General features: G+C 40.9%; 1 protein-coding gene across 4 annotated transcripts in view; it reads left to right on the top strand.

Moving 5' to 3' along the window:
- The window catches only part of OSBPL1A (oxysterol binding protein like 1A), a 548,756-nt gene that overhangs the window by 66,439 nt on the left and 465,954 nt on the right, over positions 1-16,363 (top strand). The gene's annotated exons all lie outside the window — the stretch shown is intronic.

Raw genomic sequence — 16,363 nt, 5'->3', positions numbered from 1 at the left:
ATTGTGCTCTGAACCTCTGTCCCGGTGTACTATCTATCTCTCGGATACCGCACCGGTCAATTCGCATTTGCTTAAGCATTTGACCCCTCCATATCTGCAGGGGAGGTTCTTCCGCATCTCTCCAGAACTGCAAAATCGAGTTAATGCCATAATATATTCCAATGCACAAGAACGCTTTGAGTCCCACCGGAGGAGTTGTTGTATATCTAAAGTTATTGAATAATATTAGTGGATCTCTAATAAAAGTGCAGTTCCACATCCTATCTATCTCCTGCCCCACCCTTGACCAAAATCTTTTAACGTGCTTACAGCTCCAGAACATATGCCCCAGTGAGGCCATCTCAAAGTTACATTTCGGACAATTTCCGTGTTCCGCAAATCCAGCCCTAAATGCCCTGTTCGGGGATATATGGGTTCTTAGGAGCCATCTGTACAGTCTCTCCCGTTGTGGTATTGACAATCTTTGTCTGTACAATGATTTCAAGTACGTTTTACAGACCTCGGGAGAAATCATATGTTCTAAGTCACTTGACCATTTTTCTGCTAACCCCTTATAATCTAGTTCAGCCGTTGAATCTTCAGGGTGCAGATTTTAAAAGTAATATGTTCATGTCCGGTGGCACTGCCGGCCAAGATGGCTGCCGCACAGTGAGCTCCCGAAGGCGATGATCGGGGATCCCACAAGACAAAGTACTTCCACCCCCAGAAAACGGCGGAGACGCTGTACCCCGGCCAAAGAATGACCCTACTATACGATTGAGAGCCGCGGAACCAGAATCGCAGAGACGGAGAGGGGAAATTCGGCGATCCCGCACTTGGCCGCGATCGGCGGTAACCAGCGAGGAAACCAGGAGAGAGGCATGTCAAAGGCCCATTGTGGGAGGTGGATCGGAAAAACGAAAACAACAAAGGTACAAAAACCTTATTTGTGGGATCCAGAATGGGCGAATGGAGCCGGAGGCGCTAGTAGCTGGATGAGGGTGTGGTGGAGCGCGGCTGAGAGAGCGGGACACGCGAAGTAGGGGGCAATGCAGCGCATTTGTTTAAGCGACTGATGGTTGAAAGAGAGGCATGCGAAGATAAGCACAAAGGTTTCAACTTTAGCATCTGCAAATGACCACAAATGCGCTCAACAAATAAAGAAGAATTGGCGAACACGAAGAGGCACAATGTTTGCACAGGCAGAGATTTGTAAAAGTACAGAGACTCGGACATTATAAGATTGGACATCAGAGAACAAATAAGGCAGTTTCACAGACGTAGGACTGAGCGACCATAAAACGGTGCTCAGTACACTACAAATAAATTGACTGTTCAGCCTATAGCAGCAGATAACTGAGCAACTAGGACAAGTACAAGGGAAAAAAGGAAGAAAAATTTTATTTTTTTTTTCTCTGATCTGATTCTAGCTGACCTTAGCACATTGTATGGCGACCAGAGGATCCAGGAAAGAGTTGGACAAGAATAAGAGTGGGAGTATAAAGATGGCGGAGAAAAATTCTCTGCCGTCACCATCGGTAAGCTCTGGGCCTCTGAAATTGTCACAGAGGTAAAAATGGCGGTGGAGGAAACCATGAACCACAAGCTACAGCAAATAATTGACAAACTGGATGGAATGGACCAAAGGATCACAACCTTTACTAACGAGTTTCAGGAGGTCCAACAGAGACTGGGGGACGTGGAAACCTCCTCACAAGAAGCTACAAAGTCCATTGAACATCTCCAAAAAAAGGTTTCAACACTAGAAGATAAAGTGGATGACTTGGAGAACCGTTCTTGGAGGAATAATCTACGCCTAGTAGGAATACCAGAATCAATACAGGACGTGGAACTGAGAGATTTCTTGGAGCCCTGGCTTGCCAAGTTGTTGTCTAGTCATAGTACGACGGGACCACTCAAGATAGAACGAGCACATCGCCTGGGCCCAAGGAAAGAGACTAACATGCGGCCAAGAGTGGTCATAATGAGACTGCTCCACTACCAGCATAAGATGGAGGTGTTAGCGGTTCTGCGGAAAGGGGGAAAGCTGGAGGTAGAGGGACATAAGATACTATGCTTTCAAGACTATTCTACCAAATTCTCCCTCCAACGCAAGCAATTTACGCAAGTTTGTGGACTATTACATAAAAAGCAGATACGGTTCAGCTTACTGTACCCGGCTAAATTAAGAATCCAACATAATGGAACAGTGCGGGACTACGACACAGTAGAAACCGCTCAAGCGTTCGTGGACCGGCTGAAAGAAGACAGACCCAGCACGTCTAGAACTACATGAACAGTTCAGAAGCCGGCGAAAGAGAGATTCAAGCAATAGATGGTGGAAGAGCAGTGAAGATGTGAAGGCTCGTGCTTGTTTGCAGCTGAGTTTACAGTTATGCAGATGTTGATGATGATTGTGAAGTTTGTAGGGTGGAAGGGGGACGGGGATAAAGAACACATATATTGGTAAGGATGGGATCCCGGATCGAGGCACGGAAGTAGGGCACCCTCGGGGCTGTTAAGAGTATGGGGATGCTGGGAAGAAAAGGGGAAGGTGGGGGAGGGGTAAAGGGGGGTACATTGAGGAGTAGGAACTTCATGGTCACAGGGGTACAGGAGAATACAGGTAAAACATTGTCACAAGTAGCATTCTGATTAGCTACAGGTGGGAGGGTGGGGGGGGGTATAGGCTGGGATGCCCTCCCCACGCAATCAGAGAAGATATCAAGGTAATACATTATTTAAATTACGGTAACACATGATGACCCTTAAAGTAGTGACATGGAATGTGGGAGGTATCTCTTCGTCGATTAAAAGGCAGAAGATACTTCAAGCACTTTATAAGCAACAGGTGTAAATAGCATTACTTCAAGAAACACATTTAAATGCCAAGGAACATGAGAAATCACGCCGTTGGTGGGTGGGCTCATATTACGAGTCCCCGGCGCAAGCTAAAAAAGCGGGGGTAATAATTTTAATTAAGAAGGGGGTGCAAATTACCACACACAAAATCATCGCTGATGGAGCGGGAAGATTCGTAATGGTACACCTAACAGTAGAGTGTCAACCAGTAGTTAATATGTAATGTGTATGCTCCTAATACGTATAACAAGGGGTTTTATAAACAACTCTTGCATCATTTAACAAGTTTTGAGGGAATTCCCTTACTGATTGGAGGAGATTTCAACGAAGTGGGGAATCCTAAATTGAATAGATCACAGGGAGAGAAAAAGGGAACAAGTGCGGACTCCAGAGGAATAGTTGTATTAAGTGAGGTTCTGGACCTGGTAGATGTGTGGCGCACCTTGCATCCATTAGAGCGTGACTAGACTCTCTTGTCTCATGCACATGCCACCATGTCACGGATTGATTACATATTTATTGTTCCTTATTCACAAAAATTCACGCTACAGAAATAGGCCCCATTAAAATATCTGATCATGCAATGGTAATGGTTGTATGGGAACCTGCAGAGGACAATCCGGGATCATTCCAGTGGAGATTTCCCATCCGTTTATATAAAGATCAGGGCTTCAGGGAATATATACTCAAAAAATATAAACAGTTCCAAGACACTAATCAGACGCACATTACAACTCCCATACTCTATTGGGATACAGCCAAAGCAGTACTCAGAGGGGAGATTATCACATATACAAGTCATCAAAAAAAGGCAAGGGAGAAGGAATTACTTCGTTTAGAGAAAGAAGTAACGCGGATATGGCGTGAGTATGGACGACATCATAATGTCGCATTAAAAGCCCAACTTTTAGAACTGCAGCAAACCTTAAATGAGAGGTTACACAATAAGGCCCAACAAAATTATGTCTATTATAGATATAAATTATATAAACATGCCAACAGAAGTGGAAAGATGCTGGCTAGGCTGGCAAACCCCAGGCAGGGCCCCTATAAAATAAACACTTTGTACTCACCTAATGGAACTTTAGAAAATAAAGATGCCCAAATAAACAGAATCTTGCAAGAATATTGTAGGCAGCTGTACGCTGTCCCGGATCCACCCCCGTTGGATAGCAAGATGTATTTGGAGGGACGGGATCTTCCGCGTATAGGGGCACAGAGCCTAGATATGCTAAATGCTCCAGTAAAGGTGGATGAAGTGTTATGGGCTATACAGCAAGGACCCTTGGGGAAGGCCCCAGGCCCAGATGGGTATAGAGGAGAATTCTACAAGATGTTGAGGGACAAAGTAGTGGAACCAATTACATCAATGTTCAATAATATAGTACAGGAGAAACAAATGCCCAGTTCTTTAAGAACAGCTCAGATTATTGTGATCCCCAAACCTGGGTGGGACCCGCAGAAACCTGAATCTTATAGGCCAATATCGTTACTCAACTAAGAGGCAAAACTGTTTGCCAAAGTATTAGCAAATCGATTATCGAGAGTATTGCCAGATACTATTGAGGAGTCACAGGTGGGATTTGTACAGGGCAGAACTATCACTAAAAACGTGAGAAAGATATTGGTAACCTTGGAGGCAGTATCTAAGCAAGTTATACCGTCTGCTAGTCAGTTTTGAAGCCGAAAAAGCATTCGACAGGGTGGTATGGGATTTCGTATTTGGAACGTTAGATGCTTATGGCATAAAAGGGTTCTTTCAGGAGGCGATCCGAGCACTTTATTATCTCCCACACGCCCAGGTGTGGACTAATGGCTTCCTGTCCCCTCCTTTTTCAATACATCGGGGTACTAGGCAAGGGTGTCCACTGTCGCCTCTATTTGTTCTAACATTAGACCCATTGATCAGAGATATCCAGCAAACACCTGATATACAAGGAGTCAAGATAGGCACAGAAACCTTTAAAATAGCAGCTTTCGCTGATGATTTATTAGCACATATGACCCAACCAGAAACATCATTGACAGCACTCTTGGAATGTATGGCAGAATATGGTGACTTCTCTGGCTTTAAGCTAAATTTAGAGAAGTCCGAGAGGGAGGGGGACCAAGTCAGAGATTGGCAAAGACAGCTCCCATTAAAATGGACGGAGGAGTCATTCAGATACTTAGGAGTGCGCCTAACTATAGATCCCACTAAGCTTTATAAAATCAATATAGAAAAGCTGCTACAGGATACCAGCCGAGCCCTCGAGAGATGGGAGCCACTTACCTTTATCTTTAATAGGTAAAATTAATCTATTTAAAATGATCATATTCCCAAGATGGCTTTATATTCTGCAGGTGCTGCCAATACATGTGCTTGGTAAAGATATACGAAAGCTGCACAAGATATGTCGAAGATTCCTGTGGGGGGGGGGGGGGGGGAGAGAAGTCAAAACTACGTTTTGAATATTTGAGTGATGGATGGGCGCAAGGTGGGCTAGGACTACCCTGTATAAAAAGATACAATCGGGCATTCCTTCTGAGACATCTTAGGGTCTGGTTGTTTAATACAAATCAATACACACCGATTAGTTGGGAGCGAACACTATTTGGGCCTTGGCATTTGAATTTCCTTTTGCAAGCTAAAACAAAAAATCTACCACACACTTGTCGTAGCAGTTTACTGCTGCAACCGTTGAGAAGCATTTGGCGCTTCCTTATGCAGGTGTGGAAACACAACCCCAATATTAGTGATCAGCTCCCACTGCGAGGGAATGGCGATTTTCTACCGGGATTGGAGAAAGGGATATTTGATAGATGGTCAGAAATGGGGATTACCCTGCTTGAACACTTGGTAAATGAAGAGGGTGGTCTGTATGGTTTCCAGGACTTGCAGCAAAGACTCTCACTAACCAATAAAGATTATTATTCATATAGACAACTACATCATTACTGGCTTAGTTTGGACCAGGCAGCCCTGGGCACGAGAATGGGACAGAGGCTTCGCGACTTCCTGAGGGGGTTGCACATGGGCAGGTGTCAATTTTGAGTTTGCATAGAGCTCTGGTGTCGCTCATTCCTCCACATACATATGAGACATTAAAAGAGGCATGGAGCAAAGATTTGGGATATGAGCTGAAAGGCATAAATTTTGCAAAATTGATAAAAGAAATACCAAAGCAAGTAGGTAGGGCAGAGTTGCAGGAGAGTCAATATAGGGTAATCCATAGGGGGTACATAACACAGGTACAAGTGGTAAGGGCAGGATGGACATCTGATGCCCAATGCCCTAAGTGTTGTAGAGATAGTAATACCTTTATGCATGCATTTTGGAGATGTGATAGAATAAAATTATTTTGGAGAGCGATGCAGAAATATCTTGAACATCTATTAGGGCAAAGACTGCTCCCTTCCTGGAGAGGAGTGCTTTTGAATAAAAGTGATGCTTATGGGATTTCAGACAAAAATATGAAGATATTTCTATGCAAGGCATATGCAGTGGGGAAAAAATGTATATTAAGACATTGGTTGCAGGTAGATCCACCCTCTTTTTGGTATTGGAGAAATAGGCTGCATGAATTAATGCTGTGGGAGGCCAGGGAGGTCCCTGGCAATCCCAAGAAAAGAAAGAGGTTTAAAGATATTGTGAAGAGCAAAGAAACTACAAGCCGCAGAAGGCAGTGCAGCACCAGAGATTCAGAACCAAGGAGCTACAAAGCCCAGAAGGCAGGGCAACGTCAGAGAAACCAGGAACTAAGAAACTACAAGGTCCAGAAGGCAGTGCAGCAACAGCAGAGGGATCAGGTGAAGGGTGAAGATTCTATGCAAGAGAGGGAGGAGCCGGGGTGTGATTGGGAGATGGAATCAGATGGAGGAAGGGAGGAGCCCCTAGACCGAGAGGAAGGGAAGGAGAGAATGGAACTGGAGGAGGTGGAAGGAGGGGAGAATGAGGAGGAAATGGAAGTGCTGGTGGAGGGCTCTTAAAGTGAGTTATGAACTGAACTGGAGAGAATGAATGAAGCCTTGGTGAATTGACCCGGTGGGTGGATGTCAGGTGGTTTTGTGCTGACAAACGAGGGAGGTGGGTCATTAGGTCTAAGAGTGAGAAAGTGACTTAGACCATATTGCCAATGAATTGAACTGTTTAATTTCATTTCTAAGATGAACGGTGTTTGAAAGCAGTGCTAAACTGAGCTGTGTTTGAAGGCAATGCTAAACTAAACTGCGTTTGAAAGCAGTGCTAAGCTGAATTGAGGAGGAAAACATTGCTAACTGAATTGTGAGCAGTGCTCATTAGCTGTGGGAAAGAGCAGTACCACTAAGTACTGGATTAGAAGCAGTGCTGGAGAAAACCATATTGAAAGCAGGGCCAAAGTGAACTGTGTGGAAAGCAGGCCCAAGCTGAACTGTATTGCAAGCAGGGCTCCAATGAACTGTGTTTAAAAGTGGAGCTACACTGAGGAGAGGGGAAGGCCTGTGAAGCCTTAAAGCAGATTAAATGTACTCATGAGATAATAAAGCACTTCTGGTGATTTGCCTGTTGTCCGGAGACCCTGATTGCAGACTGTCGACTCGGGAGGGAAGAGCGTGCTTGGTGAAGAAAGGAAGAGACTGAGAAAGAGTGGTGCGGATCTGGCGACTGAGCCTGACAATATATGGGTTAAGTATTTGCAAAATATCTTCCACAAAGCAAGAAGTGCCGTGCTCAATAAAATTGGCATGCCCTAGCAAATGGGATGCTCAGCAGAAATGTACTCATGTATAAGACTGGAAATTCCTGTAATAGCCTCTGGAAGGAATAGGTACCATGAAGTAAGAAGTTTAATGTGCAGCTGTTTCTGGAGGGGGGGGGGGAGGGGAGAAAATGTAAAAATTTTGATGATGCAGTTAAGATGTATGTATACACATATGACTTGTTGTTATGATCATAAATTATGACTTTATTGCTTTTATTCAAAATGTTGAATCATCAATAAAAACCATTGAAACATAAAAGTAATACGTTCTTTGATTGGGAGCCAATGTAGTTTTTCACGAATGGGTCTGGCGCTTTCGAATCGTGATTTTCCAAATATAAGCCTGGCTGCTGTGTTTTGAGCGGTCTGAAGCTTCTTTACAAGATTCTCTTTGCATCCAGCATAAATTCCATTACAGTAGTCGGCATGGCTTAGTACCATTGATTGTATCAGGTTGCAGAATGTTGCCCTCTGGAAGAATGGTTTCACTCGTTTTAAGTTTCCACATTGAGTGGAACATTTTCTTGATTGTAGAGTTAACTTGGCTTTCGAGTGTAAGGTTCCTGTCGATTGTGACACCAAGGATTTTCAGGTTATCTGAAATAGGGAGGGTGTAGTCTAGGGTAATTAAGTTTGTGGGTATGTTTGTATTGTATCGGAATGAGAGGATGAGGCAGTGTGCTTTTTCTGTATTGAGTTTTAGTTGGAATGCATTTGCCCATGAGTTCATAGTATGCAAGCTGAGGTTGATTTTGTTGATTTCTGTCAAATCATGTTTGAAAGGGATACATCTATGTAACATCGTCAGCATAGATGAATGGGTTGAGGCCCTGGGTAGATAAGGATTTGGTTAATGGGGTCATCATTAGGTTGAAAAGGATCGGTGATAGTGGTGATCCTTGAGGTACTCCACAGTCTGCTTTCCTCGGGGATGATATATTTGAATTTGATTTCACTTGGTATGTTTTGGTGGTTAGAAAACCCTTGATCCAACTGAGTGTATTTCCACCAATCCTGAAGTAATCTAGGAGTCTTAGTAGTATATTGCACTAGACATGTTGAATTGGAGGAGAAGTATGCTATTGCCTATTGCTATTTCCTGCCAAATTTGGCCAGAAGGGTGGTTAACACTATTTCGGTGCTGTGGTGGGGGCGAAATCCTGATTGTGATTCATGTAGTATAGAGAATTTGTATATGTAATCGGTAAGCTGTTTGGTTACCATACTTTCCATCAGTTTGACTATAGTGGAATAGATGCTACTGGGCGGTAATTGGTGATTTCATTTTTTTTTTTTTGTATCTTTTGGTATTGGGGTGAGTAGGATGTTGCCATTTTCCTTGGGGAAGAGACCTTGTTGGAGCATGAAGTTTAGATAGGAAGTGAGATCTGCAGTGAAGCGATCAGGGGCGGATTTTAATAGGTAGCTAGGACAGGTGTCCAATTTGCAGTGAGTGTTGGAGGCACTATTAACCGCATGGGTAATTGTTTCAGCAGTGAGGAGAGCGAATTTTGACCAGATTCAGTCCGCTGGGTATTCTCCTGAGGCTGGGTCCAGACCATTTATGAAGTTTTCAAAATCCGTGGTGTTCTGAGGAAGATTGTTTCATAATTTAACAATTTTTTCATTGACGTATTTGGCAAGTTCGTCTGCCGATGGGATGTTATGTATTCATGATTTCATTTTCTCGCATCTTCTGTCACGTCATTAATTCACACATCCAGAAAACTGGTTGGACACTTAAAGCATTTTTCCAGTGCCACATCTTGTCTACTTGCCATTCAGCTTGAATTGGGTCTGCATCAGCTGCTAGCTGATGTGGTAACTAGATAGAATTCAGTATTTTATACGTTGGAACGTTTGCTTGAACAAAGAGAGGTTGTACTGCTTTACATTTCTGAAGCGGATGATGTCAAGGGACTAAATGTGCAGCATTGGTCATTGATGAGCAGTGTGATTATTTCTGAAGCTGTTCAAACAACTAGCGAAGTAAGCAAGTGATCATCTACACTTTCTGTAGTTTTGCTTGAATAACTTGTCTGATGGAATAAAGAAAATGCAGTCAGACACAGTGAAATCTGTGAATGATTGCTTCTCATGTTTCTTTGAATATGACATTCTACTTGTGCTAACCCATGGTTTAAATTACTGACAGTAAATGATGACCTAAAATAAATGGAAGCAAAATTTTGAAATTTTTCTCATCTGTTCACGAATTTGTTGCTGAACATTCTTCCAAATCACCACATTTGTCAAGACCACCAGGATTTTGGTCTAATTCTCAAGTGTGCTATGATGGCACAAGTTCAACAAATTCATTGTAGAACCCTGCTTACCAAGAACTGAAGAGCCAATTATGTGATGGAAACAACACGAACATACTTATCCAAATGAGTGCTAAAGCTTTTTTGGCCATTCCTCTAACTAGTGTACTGGGTGAAAGGCTCTTCAGTAATGTTGGGACTACATTTTCTGAAAGAAGAAATTTAACTTGACTCGTGAGAATTTTGATCATTTAGTTGATTTGAAAGGAAACTTGCCAAAATGTTCAATAATTACTAAATTTTATTTATTTTGTAGGATTTATTTACCGCCTTTTTGAAAGAATTCTCTCAAAGTGGTATACAGTAAGAATATATCAAACATAAGCAATAGACAATTACAGCAGTAAAAATATTTAAAGAACAATACAAATAGGCATAGTATACATGCAATCTACTTTTTTTTATCAGTTTCACAATTTTAAACAAGAATAAACTTGATTCAGAAAAGATAGGTAATATTGAACATCATATTTCTTAAAAATTACTTTTTTTTTTTTTTTACAAGCAACTATTTTTACTATTATCTGTTCTATAGTCCACTATTGAAAGGAGAAGACAAGGTACAATTCCATGAAATATTGTTATAACATTTTAAATGAAAATTAGAAGTGAAACGCGGTCCAAATTATTATATTATGGAGTAGGAGAAGATATTGCTATAGGCTGCAAAACTGGAGTTACAACAGTCTTCGAGTCCAAGAAAGATATTAAATGCATAAGGATCATTGAAAACATATTTCACTGAGTTAAGTTTTAATACACACAAGGAAAATTCAACCAAAATAAACCACCTAATTGCACCACCCGAGGGTGGAGTTTAAGGAAAAGTTGATGCCTTTTTTGGGTTGCTCTAGCAATATCTGGAAAAATTCTAATTTTACAATTCAGAAAGAGCTCTTCTCTATGACGGAAAAATTGTCTCTATCCAGTCTCTATCCGGTTGTAATACAAAAGTCACAATCAAGGTAGCTGGTTTAATAACATTATCGTCTTCAAGAATTTGTGTTAAATTTAAAGTGTCAAATGTAACTTCGTCTTCTTCAGAAATTGGTTAATTAGTATTCTTCCTTTTATATAATGAGAAATAATATATTTTAGAGACCGGAGGGTAAGCCTGTTTTCGAATTTTCAATATCTCTGATAGATACTTTTTGAAAGTTATAAAAGGAGCAACAGCGGGTACTTTAGGAAAATTTATCAATCTTAATGTTTTAGATCTGTTGATTCTCCATATTCTTTCTCCATCTTATATTTCAGTATCAAATTTTCTTTAACCAAATGTACTTGTTTGTTGGAGTGACTGAATATTAATAACATTAGAGTCAATCTGTTTTTCCATATTTAAAGTTTTTGTTTCCAGCAGGGATATTTTCTCCGATGGAACTTGAGTATAATGCATTACAGAGAGTAATTTTTGGGAAAATGAAGTTTCCAAACTTAAGAGCTTCCCATATAGTGTCCAAAGTAATGGTGGAAGGTTTAATAGGCAAAAAAGACTAACTTAAAGAAGTAAGAAGTCTGTATTTCCTCAGAAGACTGTTTCTGCATAGCAGCTTCAGGGTCGGCAGAAACTCCGACTCTCTCCTGTGCCTCACTCATCTGAGCAGTTGTATCAGGCGGATTAACACAGCGATCTGACCCCGCTTCAGGAAACACTCCTTGCGTATCAAAGCTAGGGGTTTCCTGACCACGTCACTGTTCCGCCGTCGGCATGAGTGGAGGCGTCCGATCTTCAGGGCTGAGAGAAGTCTCAACCTCAAGCCGTGGGAATAAATCCAGCCCCAAAAAAGGTCCGGACGCAGTAAAGCGGCCCATAGATCCAACCACGGGAATCACAGGCGTAGTGGTGCCAATGTGCTGCTTACCCCTCCTTTTAGACATAGGTAAGTAGGAAAATTTCCTTACAAATCAGAGTGAAGGTTAGGAGCGGGGCTGCTTGACCGCTTTCGCTTCAACGCCGCCATCTTGTCTCCATGCAATCTACTTTTACATGGGTATGTCATTTATTTTGTTTAGGTGTTGCCTTCAGATATCAAAATTCTGATAAATCCCACTGAAACACTTGATCTCTGATTTCACATTGCTTCTGTTGTTGTTTTGTTAAAGCTCAATGCCCATTATTCGTATTTGTTTTGGGCTGAATAGTAAAATATGCTAATATAGCTCTAATAAAAAAATATTGGTTCATAGGAAAATGATAAATTGATGTATCTATAAATCCTGATCCTATTCCAGATATTCTCAGTTATACCTAAACTTGCATTTTTATTAATGTGATATACTACTTTTACTAAAGAAATAGTGGTACATTCGGCTACATCAGCTACATGGACACCTGAATGCGGCGTTCCACAGGGATCCCCTCTCTCACCGACCATATTCAACCTAATGATGACACCCTTGACCAGACTATCATCGAATCAGATCTTAAACCCACATATATATGCTGACGATGTAACGATCTTCATCCCATTCAAACAAGATCTAAGGGAAATCTCCAACGAAATCAAGCAAAGCCTACACATCATGAACTCCTTGGCAGATGCATTTCAGCTGAAACTAAATGCAGAAAAAACCCAATGCCTTGCACTCACTTCGCAGTACAATAAGAATAAATTCACCACCATCAACACACCTAAACTAAACCTACCAGTCTCGGACACCCTAAAAATTCTTGGAGTCACCATCAATCGACACCTAACACTTGAGAATCATGCGACAAACATAACCAAAAAGATGTTTCACTCAATGTGGAAACTAAAAAGAATTAAACCATTTTTTCCAAGGTCAGTCTTCCGCAATCTGGTACAATCACTAGTACTTAGTCATCTGGACTATTGTAATTCACTATACGCTGGTTGCAAAGAGCAAATACTTTAAAAAAAAAAAAAAAAAAAAAAAAAAAACTCCAGACAGCCCAGAACACAGCAGCCAGATTAATATTCGGCAAATCAAAATATGAATGCGCGACACCCCTATGAGAAAAACTACACTGGCTCCCACTTAATGCATCACGTTCAAACTTTGTACCCTAGTCTACAAGATCATCCATGGAGACGCCCCAGCCTACATGTCAGACCTAATAGAACTACCACCCAGGAACGCAATAAAATCTTCATCCTCCCAATTGTAAAGGTCTGAAATACAAATTGTTGCATGCATCTACCTTTTCCTATATGAGCGCACAGCTATGGAACGCATTACCACGCAACTTGAAAACAGTCCATGAACTGGCCAATTTCCGCAAACTACTGAAAACTTATCTCTTCGACAAGATTTATCACAAAGATCAACACATATAACTGTATAATCTTTAATATAAATAGGAATGTCTTATAATGTCTTTTGCTGTAATACAACCATGTACTTCACCACCATGTAACCCTAACCCTCCATAAACCAAATGTATATTCTTTTCTATTTCCAATATCCACGACGAATTGTAAGCCACATTGAGCCTGCAAAGAGGTGGGATAATGTGGGATACAAATGCAATAAATAAAATAAATAATTTATAACTATTTTTATTATAGAACATTAAAACGATAGTAAAAAAAAATTCCACCACACTCTTACCCGCATTAATGGAAACTTTTGAGGAATATGGGGACTACCTAGATTGTAAGCTCTTTGAGCAGGGACTGTCTCTCTATGTCAAGTGTTCAGTGCTGCGTGTGTCTGGTAGCGCTATACAAATGCTATTTAGTAGTAGTACTCAGGTTTTAAGTTGAATTGACTGGTGTTGGCTTCTCAGGATCAACTGAGTCTCATGGCCCAGTTCTTTTTGACTGAAATGGACTAATGGGGCTATCCAATTGACTGCTCACACTTCAGATATATTGTTTAAATGTGGATAAACTACTTCAGACCACATCTGACACGCTGTTGAACTGGAGGCACCTCCATCTTAGTCTTCATGGCAGTTTCCAGTTATTTCAAATGACAGAGTTTCCAAGATGGCTATACATATTATAGATGTTTCCTTTAAGACTTAAAAAAAAAAAAAAAAAAGACCTCAAGGATTTGCAAAAGCTCATTGCTAAGTTTTGTTGGGGATGCTCAAAACAAAAAAAAAAAAACCCTTTTGATTGGTTCTTGGTGTACGAATGGGTTAGAATTGCTTAATCTTAAAAAAATATATTTAAGCCTGTTTGCTCCATCACTTGGTTGACTGGATTACACTTCTTTTGCTTTTAGAGCAACAATATTTTCAACCATGACACTTATTGCTCCAAACACCTACACACAAGCTTCCACCACATATCAAACATAGTACAGTAGGACATCGATTATCCGGATAGCCAATTATCTGGATTGCTTCTGTTCCTTATCTTTTCCATTTTTTTTATCATAATCGTTGTATCATAGTTATCACATTATGGCTGCTATATAGTAAAAAGAAATGTTTAACATCACAATAGCTTGATATTTTTCCCATTTATAAATGAAAACAAAAAATAATACTCAACATGTAACTCTAAAAGTATATTCTCTTTTCAAAAATGAATATCCACCCCTGCAGAGGATAGTCTGGATAATTGGAGTTGTACTGTATTTACATTCCCTCTGGTGTGACTTTACAAGGTACTGGGCTGTCTCAGCTGAAAGCTCTGATTTATTCCCCGTTCAAGGGAATGTGATGTTTAGCCCTGGCATGGAGAATAAGTATTTTTGGCACTGGGGTACCCTGGGTATACATTATTTAAGTCATGTGGTGGGAGATTCTGAGCACTTGAAACCTCTAGCTCAATTGGGTAATGGTATTTATATGTATACAAGCAGTTAGCCCATTATGTTAAGTTTGGAGGCTCTTCAGGCCACACACAGCCGCAAATTTCATACATTCTTGGCTGATGCCAGGGATGACCGCTTTATGGTGTCTTCCTTTTATGTAAGCTTTTATTACAGACTTTCCCCCAACATGATTTATCAGTCCTGACACTGAATTGATGTAGAAATTTACAACTTTCTGGTAATATTTGTGACCTAACTTTAATTGCATGAATCCCGAGTATAACTATTAATACAGATTATAGAGTGTCGATTTTGAGTTATACACCAGGCGTATTTAACTCGGGAACAGCTTTTCAAAATGGGGAGAGTGTGATTTGGACGTCAATTGTTCATGCTTTTTGGTTATGCCTGCAGATATAAGCTTTTTGGAAGTCAGCCATATTATATTTGGAGATAGTGCTACATTCTTCTATACTGGTTTCTCCGCTGGGCTTTCTCTTGGAATCTTTTGAGGCTTCTGTACTGCAGGGCAGGGGGGCCATCAATTGATTCGGAAGGCAGGGATTGTGGGTAAAAAAAATAATGTTGTGGGTGTTTACAGCAGCTGACTCACCTTCTTACTGGGCACGGCAAAACAAATTCCATTCACTGATATATTGATGGAAAACCAAGGAGCCAGAACATCTTTAAAATGCAAGAAGGCTTTTGTATAGATTTGGGACAACTATAGCCAATCATTGTCTCCTAGGGCCTGTAGTGGCTTATTGAATGTCCTTTGAACGGATAGTGAGGATATTGATGTGTTCTTTTTTTCTTTCTCTGTTCTTTCAATTATTAGTCATAAAAGTACAGGCTCTCTTGTTATACATTGTTGGTATTTGCGGGTGGGAGGGTTCCATTTACTAAAAATGCAATGACTATTGCTAATGTTTGATGTGTTGTTGCATATATTGGTCATCAATAAAAAAAATGCTTTCACTAAAATGATATCAAAATAAAAAATCCCATCTTAAAGATTCAAGAACATAAACAACCAACACGCCTCTATCTCTGCCCTCCCACTCAGCATATGCAACTGTCTCATCACTCTGTCCCATCTCCCCACCCCACCCCAAAGCTAGAATTTTAGAATTTTCTTTCTGCACATCACGTTTTCTCAGCCTCCTACATGAGGTGGCTCCTGCTTGACAGAGCTTATGATGTATTCAAGAGAGAGAAACAGGACAAATAAGGGATTAAGGAGTTACATTTATTTTAAGGAGTGGCCTAGTGGTTAGAGCACTGGTCTTGACATCCAGAGGTGGCCGGTTCAAATCCCACTGCTGCTCCTTGTGATCTTGGGCAAGTCACTTAACCCTCCATTGCCTCACATGCAAACTTAGATTGTGAGCTCTCCTGGGACAGAGAAATATCCAGAGTACCTGAATGTAATTCATCTTGAGCTACTACTGAAAAAGGTGTGAGCAAAATCTAAATAAAATTTGGGAATTATTAAACCAACATGGGTATTGAACAGGTGGAATAAGGAGTTAAAAATGAAAAGCAACCTCAAGGTTGATTTTTTAACCTGGATTTGAACAGGGCTAGGGATGGAGCATGACACACCAACTTAGTCCATTCAAGGTGTATGGTGCAGCAAGATGGAATGAACGAAGTCTGGAGTTACATAAGAACATAAGCGTTGCCATGCTGGAGCACACTGAAGGTCTATCTTGCCCAGTATCCCATTTCCAACAGTGGTCA

The sequence above is a fragment of the Microcaecilia unicolor genome, chromosome 1 (assembly GCF_901765095.1).
Source record: "Microcaecilia unicolor chromosome 1, aMicUni1.1, whole genome shotgun sequence".
Taxonomy (NCBI): Eukaryota; Metazoa; Chordata; class Amphibia; order Gymnophiona; family Siphonopidae; genus Microcaecilia; species Microcaecilia unicolor.
Note: the sequence above shows the minus strand (reverse complement) of the source record. Positions and strands in the feature narration are given on the sequence as shown.